General features: G+C 43.3%; 1 protein-coding gene across 1 annotated transcript in view; it reads right to left on the bottom strand.

Annotated features, from left to right (window-relative positions):
- The window catches only part of LOC126458519 (nitric oxide-associated protein 1), a 245,603-nt gene that overhangs the window by 164,343 nt on the left and 58,820 nt on the right, over positions 1-22,440 (bottom strand). The gene's annotated exons all lie outside the window — the stretch shown is intronic.

The raw sequence follows: 22,440 nt of genomic DNA, 5'->3' as shown, positions 1-22,440 counted from the left end.
ATGATCGCAGGTTCGAATCCTGCCTCGGCCGTGGATGTGTGTGATGTCCTTAGGTTAGTTAGGTTTAAGTAGTTCTAAGTTCTAGGGGACTGATGACCTCAGAAGTTAAGTCCCATAGTGCTCAGAGCTATTCCAAGATACTGATCCTTGTGGGGTCACAAAGCAGTTTTGCAAAGTAATCCCTAACCTGCACACCAGAAATATGGCAGTGTGCGAATCGAAGACGAGTCATATGAATATCTTCTACAACTCTGTGAGCCTAATTCATATAGGCTCACAGTGTTGTAGAAGACATTCATAAGACTCGTCTTCGATTCACACACTGCAATTTCTTCTTACGAAATTATGTAGAATCATTTTCATTGGGCCTTTGTCCCACAATAACGAGAGGTCGGCGTTGTTGCTACGGATTTGGCAATGTTAGTGCCAGAGGGTGGCCGGATACACTTCCTGTCGCCAACCCATACGCTCTGGTACGGGATTAGTTTACCACAGCTGTCTGCATTTAGTGTAAACAATGAAACACTGCGAACGTTTTCCAATGTCTGCGAGTCGTGTAGCTGAGGCGGGACGTGGGGGCCAGCCTGGTATTCACGTAGTGGGATGTGGAAAAACGCCCAAAAATCTCATCCAGATTGGCCACCACACGAGCCAGGCGGATTCGATCCGGGGCCGGCGCGCTACCTGAGTCCTGGAAGCAGCACATTAGCGCTCTTGGTTAACCTGGCGGGTCGAAATTACGTAGAATACAACATGCTTTTATGATTATGTCTCAAAATCGACATCCACATCGATATGCCGATGAAATGTTCTCTATTTGTTGGCAAAAATCCCAAAAGTACATCCCACCATTCCAAGAGCACGACGAAGTCTATAGTGAAAAACAGGCTGTTTCATTGTCAGGTTTCTTTTAGAATAATAATAATAATGGCGTGTGACGAGGGCCTCCCGTCGGGTAGACCGCTCGTCTGTTGCAAGTCTTTCGATTTGACGCCACTTCGGCGACTTGCGCGTCGATGGGGATGAAATGATGATGATTAGGACAACACAACACCCAGTCCCTGAGCAGAGAAAATCTCCGACCCAGCCGGGAATCGAACCCAGGCCCTTAGGACTGACAGTCTGTCGTGCTGACCACTCAGCTACCGGGGGCGGACTCTTTTAGAATAAAGCCGCAGAATATGCCTGGATAGTGCAATTGCTTCATTTCCTACAAAATTAATAGACTGAAGTTCTTCTTTCTCGTCCTCAGGTAATTTTTCAGGATTTGGAAAGTTTAACTGGTTAGCTTTCAGTATTTTAACTGATTAGCTTTCAGTCTTTGATAGAAGATGGATGTCTTGAATACATCAGAATCCCCGCTGGTGCCGTATGAGCCCACACGTATCATAGCGAAACAATAGTCAGCGCTAAAACTCTGAGGCCCTGTCAGCAGGTTCCTTCAGTCTTACATACTTTCTGTCCACAGCACCAATACAACTTGGAAAATCCATTCTGTCTAAAAACGGTTTGGCAATAATCATCAAGTCATTCTGAGTTTTTTCTGCCATATGAAAGGGCTGTAAACATGTCCACAACTGTTTGCATGTATCATTCGCGGTTTTTCTGATTTTAGTGGCCCCTAGCAGATATTCGTAGTACAATGAGTGCAAGCTATTTCCATTTGCAAGATATCTGTAAGAAATAATATTGAGTTACAGCATTCATATTTAATCATAGGAAAATTAGGCTACATACTTACATTGAAGTGTAGGCAGCGTTAATTTCATTCATGACAGGTAAAGAAATTGAAAAAGAAGTGGAAGAATCTGAATGACTGTTTCGCGAGAGAACTGGCATCACTGGAAAGGGCTCCGTCTGGCGAGACTGCAAGGAAATGGAGGAAGTATCTGTACTTCGATGCGTCGTTATTTCTGCTCCCTAAAATGGAAGACAGGCTGATCACTAGCTACATCGAAATTCTGGCAAGTAACAAAGGAAACATGGACGGATATCCACCCCCCACAAAACAAAACAACAATGATGCAGCATAGAGCACAAAAGTAAGACATCCTACTATGTATGTATTAAACTGGGAACCTAGAAAAGACAGTGAGGCTTTGTCCCACCGTGGCCCTCAGTGGTTCACAACCCCACAACAGGCCACAGCAATCCACCCACCCCACCGCCGCCCCACACAGAACCCAGTGTTATTGTGCAGTCCGGCCCCCCGTGGACGCCCCTGGGAACGTCTCACACCAGACGAGTGTAACGGCAAGTGTTTGCGTGGTAGAATAATTATGGTGTAAGCATACATGAAAACGGTGTTTGTGCAGCACTTGCCGACACAGTGTAACTGAGGCACAACAAGGGGAACCAGCCCGCATTTGCCGAGGTAGATGGAAAACCGCCTTAAAAACCATCCACAGGCTGGCCTGCACACCGCACCTTGACGCTAATTCCCCGGGCAAATTCGTGCCGGGGACTGGAACGCCTTCCCGCTCGGGAAGCAGCGCGTTAGACCATATGGCTAGCCGGGCAGACAAGACGTCCTACTAAAAGGGAAACCGAGAAGGTTACTTTATTCAGGGATCACTCTTAAATATATTAACACAGAAACAAAACGAAGAAATTAACCAGGACAAAAATTTTGCTTTAATGCTTGTGCCGATGCTGGTGAAATTAAACGAAGAACGAAAACATGACACGAAAGTGGAAATACAGAACGTGATGAGGAATACCAGATATTACCAGCAACCAACAATTTTTCCACAGCATCCGAACATGTGGCATGCCAACATCACTCGAGCAACTTGTTCTCCAGCAACTTCATTCGTTCAACCATACTCGTCAAATGCATTAAATGAAACGTAACCTCCACAAACCGTGTTCCTGTGCCCCTCTGCTGACAACCGCAACAACTCAGAAACTTCCTCTTTTCAGAGGAAACAAGTTCGCCAATTTCGACTTGTAGTAGTGATTTTCTTGATATATCTGGTCAGTAATGCATCACGAATGTAAAAGGCCAATAAAAGTTGTTGAATGAAATGATGTGTGCTTACCTCAAGACCACTGATGGCCACTTCTCAGGTGGTACAGACTTCCTCCATGTCGTGTCTTGTTTAGTTATTTCCGGTTGAAGCAGTGCGTCCAAACTATTCTTACTCATTCAATAGTATGGAAAGAATTTATTTGGGTGATTTTGTAACTCTTAGGTGTAATTTGTCAAAATGGCCTTTCTCCAGTGTTTGACTTACAGCTGGGTGCACCCAGTAACGATATTTTAGCTGTTTTTTCGCTCTTCTTCACAGCAAAAGCGCTACCAAACATGTTGTTTCCATAAAATGCATGGCGATACTGAGACTACTTGGGATTTTCCTGTCGCTGTGTGCGCATCAGCCGCAAGGGATTAGCCGAGCGGTCTAGCGCGCTGCAGTCATGGACTGTGCGGCTGGTCCCGGTGGAGGTTCGAGTCCTCCCTCGGGCATGGTTCAAAATGGTTCAAATGGCTCTGAGCACTATGGGACTTAACATCTGAGGTCATCAGTCCTCTAGAACTTCGCCATTGTCGTCATACTTGGCCTCCCAGGTCCCCAGACCTCAGTCCGTGCGATTATTGGCTTTGGGGTTACCTGAAGTCGCAAGTGTATCGTGATCGACCGACATCACTAGGGATGCTGAAAGACAACATCCGACGCCAATGCCTCACCATAACTCCTGACATGCTTTATAATGCTGTTCACAACATTATTCTTCGACTACAGCTATTGTTGAGGAATGATGGTGGACATATTGAGCATTTCCTGTAAAGAACATCATCTTTGCCTTGTCTTACTTTGTTATGCTAATTATTGCTATTTTGATCAGATGAAGCGCCATCTGTCGGACATTTTGTGAAATTTTGTATTTTTTTTTGGTTCTAATAAAACCTCATGACATTCCAAGCATGTGTGTTAATTTGTACCTCTCTATCTACATTATTCCGTGATTTATTCAGTTTTCAAATTTATACTGACTTTTTGATCACCCGGTACTTCCGCGACAGAAAATTCGCCTGTGTCCGCCTAGCTTAACGCTCTCGCATCGACTAAGCGATTCCGTGACGAAACGTGCTATTCTTCGTTGTATCTCCTCTGTCTTTTCTATTAGCCGAAACTGGCAGGTGCACCGGCTCTTCTTTCGTATGCAAAATCCCTTCGCAGTACTAAACCGTTATAAAAGTTTCTCAGCTTAGCCGCGATTCCGTAGAACGTGATGTAGGTGACGCACAGAATAACTGGTCATCCCTTCCCATCCGAAGCTGCGCTAGTTATGCTAATCCTTTTCTTGATTATCTTAATCAATCGTCGCGTAGGACTTCCTCCTACCTGTCTTCGGTGAATTTCTCGTAAGTGTTGTCCCTTGGTGCAACTCTTGTAGCCTATTGGATTCTTCAAAATGGTTCAAATGGCTCTGAGCACTATGGGACTCAACTGCTGAGGTCATTAGTCCCCTAGAACTTAGAACTAATTAAACTTAACTAACTTAAGGACATCACAAACATCCATGCCCGAGGCAGGATTCGAACCTGCGACCGTAGCGGTCTTGCGGTTCCAGACTGCAGCGCCTTTAACCGCACGGCCACTTCGGCCGGCTTTGGATTCTTCAGAAGTGGTGGTTGCTTCCAGGGTGTATGTGGCAAATGTCTGCATGGATGTCTTGCGAAGCCTGGACGTTCAAGTAATGGTATGGCCGGCGGTGACTACCGGCCTAAACCCTATCGTGTATCTGCGAAACGTGCTTGACAGACGCGGTCATGATCGACCTGTTCCACCACAGACTCTCCTAGATCTCTCACGGGGTGTCATTGAAAAAGGGCAACGGATGCCACAAGTGGCGGTAGACTCATACGGAGCATGTCACGCAGATGTCAAGCAGTGATAAACACTCACATACCGTATACACGTTATTGAAGATCTCTAAGTCCTGTCGAAAGCATCCTATATGACGGGATGAAAGATTGTTTCGACTTTGTTTTCGACACCTGTCGGACATTTCAGTTCTTTTTATGTAAACGATTGAAGATGTAATGACGTTTCGTTGTGTACTTAAATTGTGAAAGGTAAAGGTATAATATGGTAACATACTCAGACCGAGAGCGGTGGCGCAGTGGTTAGCACACTGGACTCGCATTCGGAAGGACGACGGTTCAGTCCCGCGTCCGCTCATCCTGATTTAGGTTTTCCGTTATTTCCCTAAATCGTTCCAGGCAAAGGCCGGGATGGTTGGTTTGAAAGGTCACGGCCGGCTTCCTTCCCTATCCTTCCATAATCCGATGAGACCGGTGACCTCGCTGTTTGGTGTCTTCCCCCAAACAACCCAAACCAACATACTCAGTCCTTAGTTATTGCTCAATGGAGTGCGACAGACGTTCCCATATTTCTTTTGAGCAACGTAAGTTGACGATTCCTTGATGTCTCAGAATGTGTTCTATGTGACTATCCCGTCTTTACTCCAGTTGTGCCGCAAGTTTCTTTCCTTGCCAATTATATTCAGTACCTTGTCATTAGTTACGCGATATACCCACCAAATCTTCAACATTCTTCTGTAGATCCACATTTCTAAAGCTTCTATTCTCTTCTTCTCTGAACTGCTTATCGCCCTCGTTTCACTTCCCGACAAGTCTACACTCCAGAAAAATCCATTCAGAAACGCTTCTGTTGCCATTGCCAGTCTACATTTTATACACTCTCTACTTCGGCCATCATCAGTTTTTTACTGCTCAGATAGCAAAACACATCTACTAATTTTAGTGTCCCATTTCCTAATCTAATTCGCTGAGCATCGGCTGATTTAATTCAATTACATTCCATTACCCTTATTTTGCTTTTGTGAATGTTCATCTTGTATCCTCTTTTTCAAAACATTGTTCATTTTGTTCAACTGCACTTCCTAGGTTTATATGAGTTGCTCGAAGACTTCTTAAGTAACAGAACCCAGTACGTTGTCCTCGATGGTGAGTGTTCATCGGAGGTGAGGGTATCATCTGGAGTGCCCCAGGGAAGTGTGGTAGGTCCGCTGTTGTTTTCTATCTACATAAATGATCTTTTGGATAGGGTGGATAGCAATGTGTGGCTGTTTGTTGATGATGTTGTGGTGCACGGGAAGGTGCCGTCGTTGAGTGACTGTAGGAGGATACAAGATGACTTGGACAGGATTTGTGATTGGTGTAAAGAATGGCACCTAACTCTAAATATAGATAAATGTAAATTAATGAATAGGAAAAAGAATCCCGTAATGTTTGAATACCCCATTAGTAGTGTAGCGCTTGACACAATCACGTCGATTAAATATTTGGGCGTAACATTGCAGAGCGATATGAAGTGCGACAAGCATGTAATGGCCGTTGTGGGGAAGGCGGATAGTCGTCTTCGGTTCATTGGATGAATTTTGGGAAGATGTGGTTCATCTGTAAAGGAGACCGCTTATAAAACACTAATACGACCTATTCTTGAGTACTGCTCGAGCGTTTGGGATCCCATCAGGTCGGATTGAGGGAGGACATAGAAGCAATTCAGAGGCGGGCTGCTAGATTTGTTACTGGTAGGTTTGATCATCATATAGGCAGTCATTTTTCCCTCGTTCTGTATGGGTGTGGAACAGGGAGCGAAGATGCTAGTTATGGTAGGAGGTACCCTCCTCCACGCACCGTATGGTGGATTGCGGAGTATGTATGTAGATGTAGATGCAAGCGGGCTACCTATGATTATCCATGGAAGAGCGGATAGATAATTTACTTGAAATTAGTTCCGGGATGTCTTTACGATGCGTTTTTATTAACAAATGTCGTAAATCAATAACAATTTAAGCTTTTGAAACGATTCCTCTCAAAAAGTTAATAAAACTCGAGAGGCTACAAGTACATCTACCGCCGACTTACGTCGTAAAACTACGTAGCTCTTCGTACATCTTCGTAAATTTAATAAATATTCATCTGTCTACTGAATTAACTGGTTTTCTGCGTAGCAATATCAAGGTATTAAAGCCCTGATGACCTGCAGTCTCCTCCTAGTATTTGCTATGTCAAAAGTGGCCTTCAACAACTAATATTTAACAAAGAAAATTCTTAGTTTCACGCCAGAACACTTGTGTTTCTCCTGCGTATTGACTACCAAGGAAGATTCACTCTCAAGGATAGAGTATTTCTTCCCATTCCGATGATTCATTACCACGCCATGTGGTCCACTTGTCAGCATTACCTTCGTAGGAACCAGCTTCGTACTCGCTGCTATTGTATTCTGCAGCCCTACTTAAGGCAGCGAATTACTTCTGCGATTTACCGAGTTCTAGTGAACGTAAAATTTATAAAGAAAAATACATTCCAAAAATAAGAGGAACCTCACATACGCCCTTCGGTGATTTATTTTCAAAATTCGGTATTTTGAAACAAAATTCCAAATTTGAAAATAACGGAATGACAGTATTAGAGTTCATAGGCCGGCCGGAGTGGCCGCGCGTTTCTAGGCGCTACAATCTGAAACCTCGCGACTGCTACGGTCGCAGGTTCGAATCCTGCCTCGGGCATGGATGTGTGTGATGTCCTTAGGTTAGTTAGGTTTAAGTAGTTCTAAGTTCTAAGGGACTGATGAACTCAGAAGTTAAGTCCCATAGTGCTCAGAGCCATTTGAACCATTTTTGAACAGTTCATTGGCGTAGCCAGTACAATTTGGCCCTTACTTCTTTCCTGTGCAGTTAGCTTAAGCTTTTACCGAACATGAAAAACTGATATAGAATCTCATAATAATCTGCCCTCAATAAATTTTCTATCGTTAAATTACGTTGTTCGAAATTTACCAAAAACGAACAGATCCACCCTCTAATTTCATTCTCACTATTCTCTATTGGACTACTAGTTTTAGCCACCTTACTCGTCGAACCCACATGCACTTTAGCCATTTCTTGCTCATAATTTTCTACATAAACACTCATCCTAACTTCTTGGTACTCTCCCACATTTCCACAGATACTTTCATTACATTTTCCTCCTCACGATCCATTAAATCGCTCATTCTGACTTCTTGGACTTTTGTGCAGCGTGATTCAAAGTTCCTATCAGAACTTTTTATTTCCCCATCTATATGTATCCAGATATTTGCTAAAAACTCTTCGTCAGTAACTTCTATTTGTACTTTCGGTATCCCTATTGCATTCTCCTACTTTTGTATTTATATGCTTCATCACCTTGTCAGCATTTTCAACAGACTTCCCTATCCCTTCATCGAGAGCACTTAGTTTCTCTTTAATATCCCACAGCACATCAAACTCAGCCCAGGATTCATCCATTCATCAAGTTCATGATTGATTAAGACCGCACATTTCGGATGGGTCCCTATAGATTTCGCGTAATTTTTCTGTATCCTCCTTGACAGCGTCCTGCTAGATACTGTTCATATGTCGTACGTATCTTTGTACTCTGTCAATTTTATTACTAATAAAATCTAAAACTCACTTGTTCTCTCATGAACCTCGGCTTGTTTTCCTTCCATCTTTTCATAATATCCGTAATATCTTCACTTCGCTTGACCTGAAGAACCTGATCCTCTTCGCAATTACATTTTGTTAAATGTACAGTTCTTTTAGTTCTCATTGGCTCCTCACATGCTTCTAATGTACTCATTTCGCTTCCCATTATTTTAACTCTTCTCAAAAGAGCAGACGTACCACGGTACTCAATTACTAAAATACAAGCACACTTATGCCTAATGTAAATCACGACTTACTTTATGTAAGTTTCTGCACTCTCCTGACGATTCTGGTGCCAACAGAGCACCCATACGTCGAACTCCGGACCACCGCGCGCAGTCCGTGTACGTGACTGGACTCGCGACGTCTGCTGCTTTCTTCTTCCTTGCGATTTATTCTTGATGATCGTTATGTTTCACTCACAAAATCTTCAGAGTCCTTGGATGCGATTTAAATTTTCCACGGTGTGAACATATTGTTTCGTGACACACTTCTCGCACTCCACAACACGTACAATTTTAAATCGACGTTGCGAGCCACAAGCCACAAATTTCACTCACCATTAATTCGCAGTCCACTTCCTGCGTCTCTTCCCAATGCACTTGATTTTCAAACTGTTTTTCAGAATAGTTTTTTTCCGACGCAAGGTTATCACTAGGTTAGGGATGCCATGTGCAAAATCTACCGTGTGTATACTTATCCACAACACTCAGTTTCTAACAATATTTTCTGCATACAAGGGATCCCATGTGCAAAATCCTCTCTTTGCACCAAACCAATACAAGTTTATCGCGGTTCGGTGGAAAGTCGTATAGGTTACGAACAATATAACTGGTCATACCTTCCCACCCGAGACTGCATGCACTAGCTAAGCTAATCCTTCCGTGGTTTATCTTAATGACTGGGTGCGTGGGATTTCCTCCTATGTGTTTTCTGTGGATCTCTCGTAGATGTTGTCCCTCGAAGCAGCCCTTGTGGCGTACTGGATTCTTCAGAAGATGCAAGCGGGCTACCTGTGATTATAAGTGGATGAGCGGATGCTTGAAATAAGTTCTGGCTTCCATTAAGATGCGTTTATTCGCAAACATCACAAAACAATAACAATTTAATATTTTGAAACGATTACTCTCAAAAAGTTAATAAAATCCGAGAGCATGGTAAAATCGATTATCACATGTTAAAGCCGACTGGCGAGATTGATGCGCAAGAGAAATCTCTTGTTTACATCGTAAAACTTCGTAGTTCTTCGTGCATCTTCGGTAATTTGATCGGTCAACTGGATTAATTGGCTTACTGCATAGTAATATGATGGTACTGACGTCCTGATATACAGTAGGCTCCTCCTAATATTTGCTATGTCTAAAGTGGAGTTTAATAACTAATATTTAATAAAGATAATTCTTAGTTTCGCGCCTGTACTGACTGCCGAGAAAGATTGGTTCTCAAGGCTCGCACACTTCTCCCCACTCCCATGATTTACAAGCGCGCCATGTGGTCCACTCATCATCATTATCTTTGTATGGACCAGCTTACTACTCACTGCTATTGTATTCTGCAGTACTGCTTACGGCAGCGAATTACCTCTCCTATTTGCCATGTTAAAATTTAGAAAGTAAAATACATTCCAAAACAGGAGGATCGTCACATTTGGATGAGATACATTCCCTTAAGATTCTCCGAATGATTCTCAGTCTGGCATTAGCTTTCCCTGCAATTTTTTTTATGTTGTCATTCCACTCGTGGGCACTCCTGGTGTCCTAGATGTTTTACAGTAGTCACTGATTACAGTGATTTGTCACCAATAGTGTAATCATATGGTAGTAGATTTCTTCATCTACTCATGAGCAATACGTTGCATTTATTTATCTTAAGGCCAGCTGTCTATCCCTGCACCTATTATCAACACTATGCAGGCCTTCACACAGTTCGCTACAGTCAACTGGTGTTATCACAGGGTGACAATTACTGAAATATAGGGAAAAAAAACGTAAATTAGTTACAAACTACGGCGTGCACAAAGTTTATTCAACATGTAAACGTCACTACAGATATTCGGATTTAGGTTGTGGCACGTTCGACATTGAGCCGTGCGTGGATCGTGTTCATGCCATATCTCATTTGACATCCTGTTTTTACTGTACTACCAGCTCGATATGTTAATTTCAATTACTGGTGTCACTGAGTTGCTTCCACAGTCTAATATAACTGTGGTTGCTTCCTTGCCTGCCCGTGATCGACAGCAGCGGCGCTTATCGATATAAGCCCTGGTGTATTATCTTTGCTGACTGCTATTAGGTTGTCGATTGTTCGGGGTTAGTTCGGCTCTGCCAGTCAGTTGGAACGCGCTAGCAGTGGAGTTCGGACCTGGCAGTGTTTGGGGTCGGACACGGCAGAAGTTCAGTCAGGGCGCGGCTGCAGTGATGTCCGGACAGCCATGACTGGCCCGACAGTTGCCGATACATATCACTTGAGTGCGGACCACCCTGGTTGGCCGTTGGTCGGTCGTCTGGTCGGACGACGTGTATTTGGCCGGCGATCGCTTATGGGTTGGCTGTGTGTGCTGACTCGTGATTCGTCCTTGTTACTGCACTGCCACTGCCGTTAGTATTGTCTAGTTCTTCGTGCAAGTGTTCGTGAAACTGTGTGTACTTTGTGTGATTTCGACTGACAAGTTATTTCAAATGCTGTCGACGTGTACCGAGTCCGTCGGTTGGTGTGGATCAGCCAGGAAATCTCCACGCGGCATCGTGGGCCTGGCCCACTGGCGGTCTCTACACAGTGTCAGAGTCTGTGGGAGCTGTTCCGATTGCTACGAGGTTCGTGGCTCACCGACCGACGACATCATAGTTGAGTGGTGATTTAATTACCGAAGACAGACTGTTCACAGTGTGCCGTTGGATTTCATGGTTGCCTGTTGAGGACATTCCCGTGAGCAACAACGAGTGTTCGAGTTGGCGAAAGTTTGGCCACCATCTGGTGGAGTTTAACTGTATTTTGGTTATTTGAAGTCCGAGTGCACCAGCGGAATTTTCTGCCCTGGCCGCAGATATAAAATTCAGGCAGTGTCTTTTCCTCACCGTGTTGTCACTGTCCATCACGTGTGTGTAGTTTTGACAGCTTATGTATACTTGGTTGTGGGCGGCTACGCCTTTTACGTTTTGGCTTTCGAGTTCCTTGTGCACTGGTCGGGTGGAAAGCAAATCGTCTAGTCAGTGGGTCTGTTGACTGTCTCTTGGTTGGGTTGCTAACGGATCAGATATAGTTGGGCCGACTACCTGTCTCCCCTAAGCGAACGTTAATATTTCAAGTGCAGACCGACCCCCGGAAACTTCTAAGCTCTGCTGGCTGTACTGCCTTTTCTTATTGGTGTTTGGTTGTGTATTTTAATGGCTTATAGCCCACAGTTTGAATTTGTATGTTTTTAGCTGGGTTTTAAGTAATGGGCCTTCAGCCGCTTTAAAACTGAAAGTTCCTTACTTGTCAAGTCTTGCATTGTTTGGGCCTTCAGCCTCATTTTAAATATTTTTTTTGGATGAGGCTTTGGGCCTTCTGCTTTTTGAAAATTTATTGTAGTTGTGTTTTTCAATAATGGGCCTTCATCCACTTTAAAATTTAAATTCCTTACTTGCTAAATCTTAGATTGTTTGGGGCTTCAGACTGTGTAAAATATTGTTTAAAGATAAAGCTTTGGGCCTTCTGCCTACTAAAAATTATTTCAGTTGTTTTAGGTAATCGGCCTTCAGCCATCTTTAAATTAAATTTCTTGTCTTTCAAGAATCAGACTGTGTGGGGCCTTCAGTCTAATTGAAGATAAGGCCTTCTGCCTTGTGTTTTTTTTTTTTTTTTTTTTTTTTATAGTTTTACCTGCAGTCTTAAATCATGGGCCTTCAGCCGTCTTTAAATTAAACTTGTTTGCTTTTCAAGTGTTAGATTTGTTGGGCCTTCAGCCAAGTTATACACCTTACTTACGTGAGGCCTTCTGCCTTCTAAATATTCTATTTTGAGTCTGAATTTTACGTTAATGGCTTTCAGCCATTTTTAAATTTAAGTGCTTGTGCCCTTAGGGCATAAGATAGTGTGGCCTATTCATCTACATCTACATGATTACTCTGCAATTCACATTTAAGTGCTTTGGCAGAGGGTTCATCGAACCACAGTCATACTATCTCCCTACGCCGATAACTAAGTTCAAAAATTTTTGCTGTATTGTTTGGACAACTAAATAAAGTTACATGTGTTAGAGTGTAACTGACAGCCCCCTTTTGGCCCCTTTCCACAATTCCAACTACCTGTTCTGTCCTGGGGATTTAAGCAGGGCGTTTCAGATGTGCCCAGCATAATTGGCGATGTTGTGACGCAGACGAATAGCGAAATTCTGTATGGCCCGCTGAAGTGTCGGAACACTGATGCTGTCGATGATCCCCTGAATGGCTGTTTTCAGTTCGGAAATGGTTTTGGGGTTATTGCTGTACACCTTGTTTTTAATGCAGCCCCGCAAAAAGGAGTCGCGTGTGTTCTGATCCGGAGAATATGACGGCCAATCGAGGCCTATGCCAGTGGCCTCTGGGTATTCAAGAGCTAGAATGTGGTCCCAAAACTGCTCCTGCAGGACATCAAACCCTCTCCTGCTTCGATGGAGATGAACTCCGTCTTGAATGAACCACATCTTATCGAAATCAGTCACTTTGGATAATGGGGATGAAATCATCTTCCAAAACCTTCATGTGCCTTTCGGTAGTCACTGTGCCACCGAGGAATATCGCACCGATATTTCCGTGACTGGACATTGCAAACGACACAGTCACCCATTGAGGGTGAAGAGTCTTCTCGATCGCGAAATGAGGATTCTGAGTCCCCCAAAAGGACCAATTTTACTTATTGATGAACCCATCCAAATGAAATTGGGCTTCGTCGCTAAACCAAACCGTACGCACACATACTAATTCCCATCATGCCCCGCAGCCAACCATGCAGTTTGAACGTCATAAAGCAAACCGTTAAGACGTTATGACGATTTTATTTCGTATAGTTCAATAATTGTCACCCTGTACCTCCTTATACACAACCGCATCATCTGTGAATAGCCTCATGAAACTTCTGACGTTATCCAGGAAAGGTCCTATCACACTTCCTTGCAGTACTCTTGAAATCTGTCGATATTATTCTGTTAAGGGCATTGTGTTACCTTCTAACTGTAAGGAAGTCCTCAATCCAGTCACAAAGCTTGTCCCATGATCGGTAAACTCTTTTTTTGTCACAAAACGACAGTGCAGTATGATGTTAAATGCTTCCCTAGAATAAAGGAACGTGGCTTCAACCTAGGCGCCAATGTGTACGTCGCTCTGAAACTAATGAACGAACACAGCGAGCTGAGTTTAGCAGGATCTCTGTCTGCGAGAAACATGTTTATTTTTATAGGGGAGACATTCGCTCTCCAGAAACATTATGATACGTCAGCATAAAATAGATTCCATAATTCTACAACAGATTGACTTTAGCGATATAGGTTTATAATTGTGTGCACCTGTACTACAGCCCCTTTTGAAAATGAGAACGACCTTTCTTTCTCTGTGATTAGGTATCTTTCGTTGTTTCAGCGACCTACGATGAACTACCGCTAGAGGGAGAGGAAGTTCTTTCACGTAACCCCTGTAGAATCTTGCTGGTATCCCATTTGACCCAGATGCCTTTCCTGTATTAAGCAGTTGTAATCGATTTTCTATTTCGCCACCTGCCATTTCGGACTTCATGCTATAATTGAAACCAGGAACCGTATGGATCTTCCATGGTGAAACGGTTTCGGAAAACCGAATTCAATATTTCGATCTGTAACACTGTCGGCCTCAGCTTAGGTGCATGTATGGTTACTGAGCGAACGAATATATATTAATCCACTTACTGACTTTACATTTTTGCCAAAACTTCTTCGGGTTTTCAGTCACATTGTGACATATATCTTACGGAATATTAAAAAAATTGCATTACCTCTGGTTTGGTTAGAGTTTACGTAACGGTGCAGAGGAATGGATGGCGCGGAATATGAAACCTTCCCAACACTGACATGACTCGCTGGTCACTACAGAATAATATAACGGTTAACTGCGTCCGTTTTAAAACCCCACTCGTTCTCAGTTACTGGTCGAGTACAGTCGTCGTAATAAAAAAAAGTATTTGTTTGCTATGCTGTAATAAAAATAATTACGTGTTCTTAATGCATTCCTTCCAGTTCAGAAAACGTGTCAATTTAAAGAAGTGATGTTTTTAATGAGATTTCAGTCTTATTCTATAGAAACGTAATATGTGGGGTATCAGACCTTACCTGGAACGGCAATTAGACGAGACGAGAAGTCAGTGGTCTAACCTACCGCCTTATCCATTACCAGAGATTATCTTTTATTGCAGTAATATGCAAAAGAATTAATTTACTGATTAGCTGTGTGCCACCAGATAGGGCAGGCGAGGATATCAGTTCATTCGCCTGTATTCCGTATACAGGTTGTTCATAATTAAAGTTCCAGATTCAAAACGCTGTAGGCAGAGAACCACTGCTTAGAATAATGTCAAATATCAACAGCATATTATTGACGCAGGGAAAACGGCGTGGAACAAAAAAATTAACGAAACTTTTACCAATACATATTGCTGTAAGTGTCTTAACGTAAATGGGTCGGCTACAAATGACAGATATATCGCAATACGACGGCTGTGGTTTGAGTTGTACATTACGCCATCCATACTGTTCAATGTGCATGACAGCACAAGTTCAGCAGTCTACAATTGTTGTTACGCAAGTCCATCCAGCATGGCAAGGTCGTGCGAGATTGGATGTGAAACATAGGTTTTTAATCGTGCTGAAGCCAAAAACCGTATAAAAATGACAATGACATCTGTTTTTAATTGTCTTGGGTTCAAAACACGCATAAAAAGCAAAATGACATCGGTTTCTAATTGTAATGAGACTGGTGCAAGACATTTTCATATGCTGTCCACCGCTAACGGCAGCAAGCTAAAATCGGGAAACAGCACGTACCACAACAGATCCAAGTGTCTCGAAGCTCACGTTCAGAATGCTTTGCGCACTGCGTGGCTTCAGTTCAGCTGCGCTCTTAACTGGACTACTGAACACGACATCTTTGAGATAACCCCACAGCCAAAAGTCACACGGATTAAAATCAGGTGCTCTGGACGGCCAGGCTACAGGGAAATGACGGTTGATAATTCTAGCATTTGCGAAATTACCCTGCAGCAGCCGCTTCGCATGGTTACGCGATGTGCGGAAGGCCACCACCTTGCATAAAAATGGTCCCACCCACAGATCCAAGCCGTTGAAGGACTGGAACGGCATTAGTGTACAAAATACTCTCATAGTGTGTACCAGTGACGGTACGAGACTCATCTCCTAGAAAGAAATAGGGTCCTAAGATAAACAATGCCGTCAAACTGCAGTGCACAGTCACCTTTGCTCAGCGAAGCGGTACCGGTTGATGTGTGTCCGGATTTTCCGTTTCTCACATTCTGCAATTCTGCGTACTGGGGTGTCCACGGAGACGAATGTGGGCTTCGTCTCTCCACAGAATGGACCATCGCCGTTCATTGTCCACTTCCATGCGAGCAGCAAATTGCAGAGTGAACGTCTTGCTGGCAGGTCAGTAGAAAGCAGCTCCTCAAGATGGGTGATTTTGTATGGATAGCAATGCAGGATGTTTCGTTTGATTTTGTCCACAGCGCCTGCAGGCATGTTCAACGTTTGGGCAATGCCCCCTACACTGCGTGTTTGCACACCACCGCTCGACCCCTCCTGCAATGTTGTGGCCATATCTTCGACAGACATCGGATCAACTGCTTTCCTCCCTCTGCCACACGGCACTTCAAATGAAGCTTTCTTTCCGAATTGTGTGATAATTTTCTCCATTTCCTTAGCACACATCGCACCAGTGCCTTTTTTCATATCCTTGAGTGTCCGGAACTTCTGCTGGTCTATTGGCGCACGTTGCCGTTCTTGTAAAAGAACTGTACCAGAATCGCGCGATCCTTCGTGGAGACGGTCGTGTCGGGCATCTCGGACGTAAACTGCGGAACAGCTGCATGCCACTGCTCTGTTGTTGTGCGTATTCTGACGCTTACAGCGCCATCTATCCATCAAACTTTCGTTAAACTTTATTGTGTTCCATGACGTTTCCTTCAGCGTCAATAATGTGTTGCATAAAACTAACGTCGTTTTGAGCAGTGGTTCTCTTTATACAGCACTTTCGAACTTAGACTTAATTGTGGCTAGCCAGTACTGCAAGATCAGTAACTGAAATTTCCGCGGCTTGTGGTCTTGCGGTAGCGCACTCGCCTCTCGCCTACGGGGTCCCGGGTTCGATGCCCGGTGGGGTCAGGGATTTTCTCTGCCTCGAGATGAGTGGATGTGGTGTGTCTTTCATCATTATTTCATCCCCATTCACTCGCAAGTCGCTATAGTGGCATTAAAGAACTTGTGGAGCGGCGAAATTTTATTTTAAGATTTATTGAAAGCTTCTCTCATTGTCTTCGACACCTTGTGCTCTTCAGTTTGGAGAAAATGCGAGTATGTTATATTATTAATGACATATTTGCAACTTTTGCAAACTGCAGAGCACCAAAGGCTTAAGACATTTGTGTTGCCCCCAGATAGCATAGAAGGTGCTGGTCTACCAGATGACACGATCGAAAATTTAAAAAAAAGCAGCGTACGTCAAACACATTATTAATATGACATATATGGAGCTTTTCGCATCGCTCTTCTTACTCTCATTCTCGCATCTTTCAGCTTCTATTGGTCAGCTTTGCTTTGAATTCGCTTATCGAGAGAATAGGCTGATAATAAATGGAGGTGGTATATTCGTAGCAATAGACTTAAATCCACTAAAATAGAGACTGAAGCTGCATGCAAGGTTGTTTGGATAAAACTCAAAAATGGTTCAAATGGCTCTGAGCACTATGGGACTTAACTTCTGAGGTCATCAGTCCCCTAGAACTTAGCACTACTTAAACCTAACTAACCTAAGGACATCACACACATCCATGCCCGAGGCAGGATTCGAACCTGCGACCGTAGCGGTCGCGCGGCTCCAGACTGTAGCGCCTAGAACCGCTCGGCCTCTCCGGCTGGCGATAAGACTCACCACTGGAATGGGGATAAAATTTCAGTTAGATCCTTCTATCGACCACCAGACTCATGATTAACCGAAAACTTTAGAGAAAACCTCAGTTTGCTTGTACATAAGGTCCCTAGTCATAAAGTAATCTTGGGTGGAGACTTTAATCATCCAACAATCAACTCCTATTAACACAGTTTTGATCGTGGTGGGCGTGACAAGACATCCTGTGAAACAGTACTAGAACGTTTTCTCCGAAAACTACTTAGAAGAGATAGTTCAGAGCCCCACTCATGATGAAAATCTATTCGATCTAATGACAAGAAAGAGACATGAGTCTTTGAGGATGTCTGCAACGAAACAGGCATCAGTGACCGTGAGGCAGTTGTAGCTACGATGATTAGCCAAGTACAGATGGCAACTAAAACAAGTAGAAGGATTTATATGTTCAGTAAACTAGACAAAAGAGCAGTAGTGTCATAGCGCAATGAGAGACGTGAAACCTTTAGCAGATGACATGAATACGTAGAGGAACTATGGATCAAGTTGAAAAAAAAAAGATAATAGTTGACCACACACTGGATAATACAGAACGGTTCGTGGTGGGTGGGGCTCTCCATGGTATACAGTCACTGTAAGGAAATTTCTGAAGAAACAGAGACTACTGTACAATAGGTGTAAAACAAAGCATAGGACTACAAATAGAGAGATGCTGAAGGAAATGCATTTGATAAGAGCAATGTGTAAAGCCTTCAGTGACTGCTGCAGCGGATTATTGCCAAATGACGTTTCAAAAATCCCATAGAAATTCTGGTCATATGTAAAGGCTGTCAGGAACACAAAAGTTGGCGTCCACTGACTTTCAGATGAAGCAGGAACTGAAATTAAGGGTAGCAAATCAAAAGCAGCAATGCTGAACTTCATCCCAAATGTTCCTTTACAAAGTAAAAACGAGAATAGCCTCAATATAATACTCGTAGCATTGAAAAGATGAGAGAAATGTGAATAAGTATTGGTGTCAGTGATGTTGAGAAAAAGGTGAAACTGTTAAAACTGCACTAAGTTCCAGGACCTGCTGGAATCGCTATCAGATTCTGCACTGAATCTGCGGTTGACTTAGCCCCTCTTCTAACTCTGATCTATTTCAACACCTCGAAAAACTGTGCTCAATAGTTGGAAGAAAGCACAGGTCACACCCATCTACATGGTGGACAGCAAAAGTGATCCCCAAAACTACTGTCCCAATATCCCAGACATCAATTTGCTGGAGAATCTTAGAACATATTTTGAGCTCAAACATGATGAAGTATCTCCAACGGAATGACCTCCTTCAAACCAACCAGCATGGATTTCGAATACATCACACATGTGAAACTCAACTCGCACTTTTCACATATGACATACTGAATGCTTTGGATCAAGGCAGTCAAGTGGATGCAGTATTTCTAGACGTCCAAAAAGCATTTAAATCAGTACCACATCTACACTTGTTATCAAAAGTACGATTGTATGGTGTATCAAGCGAAATTCGAGAGTGGACTGAGGATTTTTTGGTAGTGAGGACGCGTAAGTTATCTTGGATGGAGAGTCAGCGACAGATGTAGAAGTAACTTCGGGTGTGTTCCAGGGAAGTGTGCTGGGGCACTTGCTGTTCATGTTATCTATTAATGACATCGAGGACAATATTAATGGTAACCTTAGACTTTTCACAGATGAGGCGTTGATCTCTAATGAAGTGCTGTCTGCAACAAGCTGCATAAATACTCAGTCAGATCTTTATAAGATTTCAAAGTTGAGCAAAGACTGGCAACTTGCTTTAAGTCTTCAGGGATCTAAAACTGTTCACTTCATAAACAAAAAAATGGTAGTATCCTATAATATCAGTGAGTCACACTTGGAATAGATCAACACATACAAATACCTGGCTGTAAATCTTGGTAGGTTTATAAATAGAAAGATGGCATAGGGTCAGTTTTGGGTAAAGCAGGTGGCAAACAGATTTATTGGCAGAATATGGGAAAAGCAATCACTTTACAAATAATACTGCTTAAAATCACTCATGCAGCCTATCGGACAATATTGCTCAAGTGTGTGGGACCCGTAGCAAATAGTACTAACAGGGGATATCGAACGTATACAGAAAAGGGTAGTACTAATGGTCACAGGTGTGTTTGACCAATGGGAGAGTGTAACGGAGATTCTGAAGAAACCGAACTGGCAGACTCTTGAAGATAGACGTAAATTATCCCGAGAAAGCCTTCTTACACAGTTTCAAGAGTTGACTTTAAATGATGGCTATAGTAATATACTACAACCCCCGCACCTGTCACTGCCGTAGAAATCTTGAAGAAAGGATTAGGTTTATTGCAGCATGCACAGAGTCATTTAAGCAATCAGTTTTCCCGCGCTCCATACATGAATGGGACGGGAAAAAACAGTGATAACTGATACAATGGGACGTAATAAAACCTTGATAAACGCATGTTGTGTTCACATTATTACTACCTGGGTTCTGCAGTTCGTTATTAGTGAAATTAAGGTTGGAAAGTACTAGAAATTTTCCGAATTTCCACAGACTGACGTCAACTGATACTGAGGTGTTGCTTCAGATGATGACCGGACGGACCATGGAGCAAGATAAAAAGTTGAGGGAAACTATTGCAGCCTCTCTTCGACTGGCACTATGCAGACTGCGGCTGCACACACACACACACACACACACACACACACATACACTCTATGTATTTATCAGCTTCAAAAAAATGGTTCAAATGGCTCTGAGCACTATGGGACTTAACTTCTGAGGTCATCAGTCCCCTAGAACTTTAGAACTACTTAAACCTAACTAACCTAAGGCATCACACAGATCCATACCCGAGGCAGGATTCGAACCTGCGACCTTAGCAGTCACATGGCTCCAGACTGAAGCACCTAGAACCGCTCGGCCACTCCGAACGACACTTACAGGTGTTTCAAAAATGAGTGGTATATTTGAAACGGCAATAAAAACTAAACGAGCAGCGATAGAAATACACCGTTTGTTGCAATATGCTTGGGACAACAGTACATTTTCAGGCAGACAAACTTTCGAAATTACAGTAGTTACAATTTTCAACAACAGATGGCGCTGCGGTCTGGGAAACTCTATAGTACGATATTTTCCACATATCCACCATGCGTAGCAATAATATGGCGTAGTCTCTGAATGAAATTACCCGAAACCTTTGACAACGTGTCTGGCGGAATGGCTTCACATGCAGATGAGATGTACTGCTTCAGCTGTTCAATTGTTTCTGGATTCTGGCGGTACACCTGGTCTTTCAAGTGTCCCCACAGAAAGAAGTCACAGGGGTTCATGTCTGGCGAATAGGGAGGCCAATCCACGCCGCCTCCTGTATGTTTCGGATAGCCCAAAGCAATCACACGATCATCGAAATATTCATTCAGGAAATTAAAGACGTCGGCCGTGCGATGTGGCCGGGCACCATCTTGCATAAACCACGAGGTGTTCGCAGTGTCGTCTAAGGCAGTTTGTACCGCCACAAATTCACGAAGAATGTCCAGATAGCGTGATGCAGTAATCGTTTCGGATCTGAAAAATGGGCCAATGATTCCTTTGGAAGAAATGGCGGCCCAGACCAGTGCTTTTTGAGGATGCAGGGACGATGGGACTGCAACATGGGGCTTTTCGGTTGCCCATATGCGCCAGTTCTGTTTATTGACGAAGCCGTCCAGGTAAAAATAAGCTTCGTCAGTAAACCAAATGCTGCCCACATGCATATCGCCGTCATCAATCCTGTGCACTATATCGGTAGCAAATGTCTCTCGTGCAGCAATGGTAGCAGCGCTGAGGGGTTGCCGCGTTTGAATTTTGTGTGGATAGAGGTGTAAACTCTGGCACATGAGACGATACGTGGACGTTGGCGTCATTTTGACCGCAGCTGCAACACGGCGAACGGAAACCCGAGGCCGCTGTTGGATCACCTGCTGCACTAGCTGTGCGTTGCCCTCTGTGGTTGCCGTACGCGGTCGCCCTACCTTTCCAGCACGTTCATCCGTCACGTTCCCACTCCGTTGAAATTTTTCAAACAGATCCTTTATTTTATCGCTTTTCGGTCCTTTGGTTACATTAAACCTCCGTTGAAAACTTCGTCTTGTTGCAACAACACTGTGTTCTAGGCGGTGGAATTCCAACACCAGAAAAATCCTCTGTTCTAAGGAATAAACCATGTTGTCTACAGCACACTTGCACGTTGTGAACAGCACACGCTTACAGCAGAAAGACGACGTACAGAATGGTGCACCCACAGAATGCGTTGTCTTCTATATCTTTCACATCACTTGCAGCGCCATCTGTTGTTGAAAATTGTAACTACTGTAATTTCGAAAGTTTGTCTGCCTGAAAATGTACTGTTGTCCCAAGCATATTGCAACAAACGGTGTATTTCTATCGCTGCTCGTTTAGTTTTTATTGCCGTTTCAAATATACCGGTCATTTTTGAAACACCCTGTATCTGCTTCGACAGACCTTTTATTCGTATGCTGTTAGGTGAAATAGGAATTAATCGTACGTATCCCAAGTGAACTCTTTAGGAGAGCTGCTATTCGCCAGCTTACTGCTTACTTCTATAAATATTGCGGTTTCAGTTAAATGAAATTTTCATGTTTTCGACTATTTCTGTCACAGGTTTGAAGCTAATGATTGGAGCGTGATTTTAGTTTAATAAGGTACTTCTAGTCGGAACTCTTTGCGCCCCACAGATTAACAACTGCTTCATAACATTCAAAACCAGGAAGCTGAAACACTTTCATATTCGATCCCATTTTCAGTCAAAAACAA

This window comes from Schistocerca serialis, chromosome 2 (assembly GCF_023864345.2).
Source record: "Schistocerca serialis cubense isolate TAMUIC-IGC-003099 chromosome 2, iqSchSeri2.2, whole genome shotgun sequence".
In the NCBI taxonomy this organism is placed as follows: domain Eukaryota; kingdom Metazoa; phylum Arthropoda; class Insecta; order Orthoptera; family Acrididae; genus Schistocerca; species Schistocerca serialis.
This window is presented reverse-complemented; position numbering and strand designations above follow the sequence as displayed.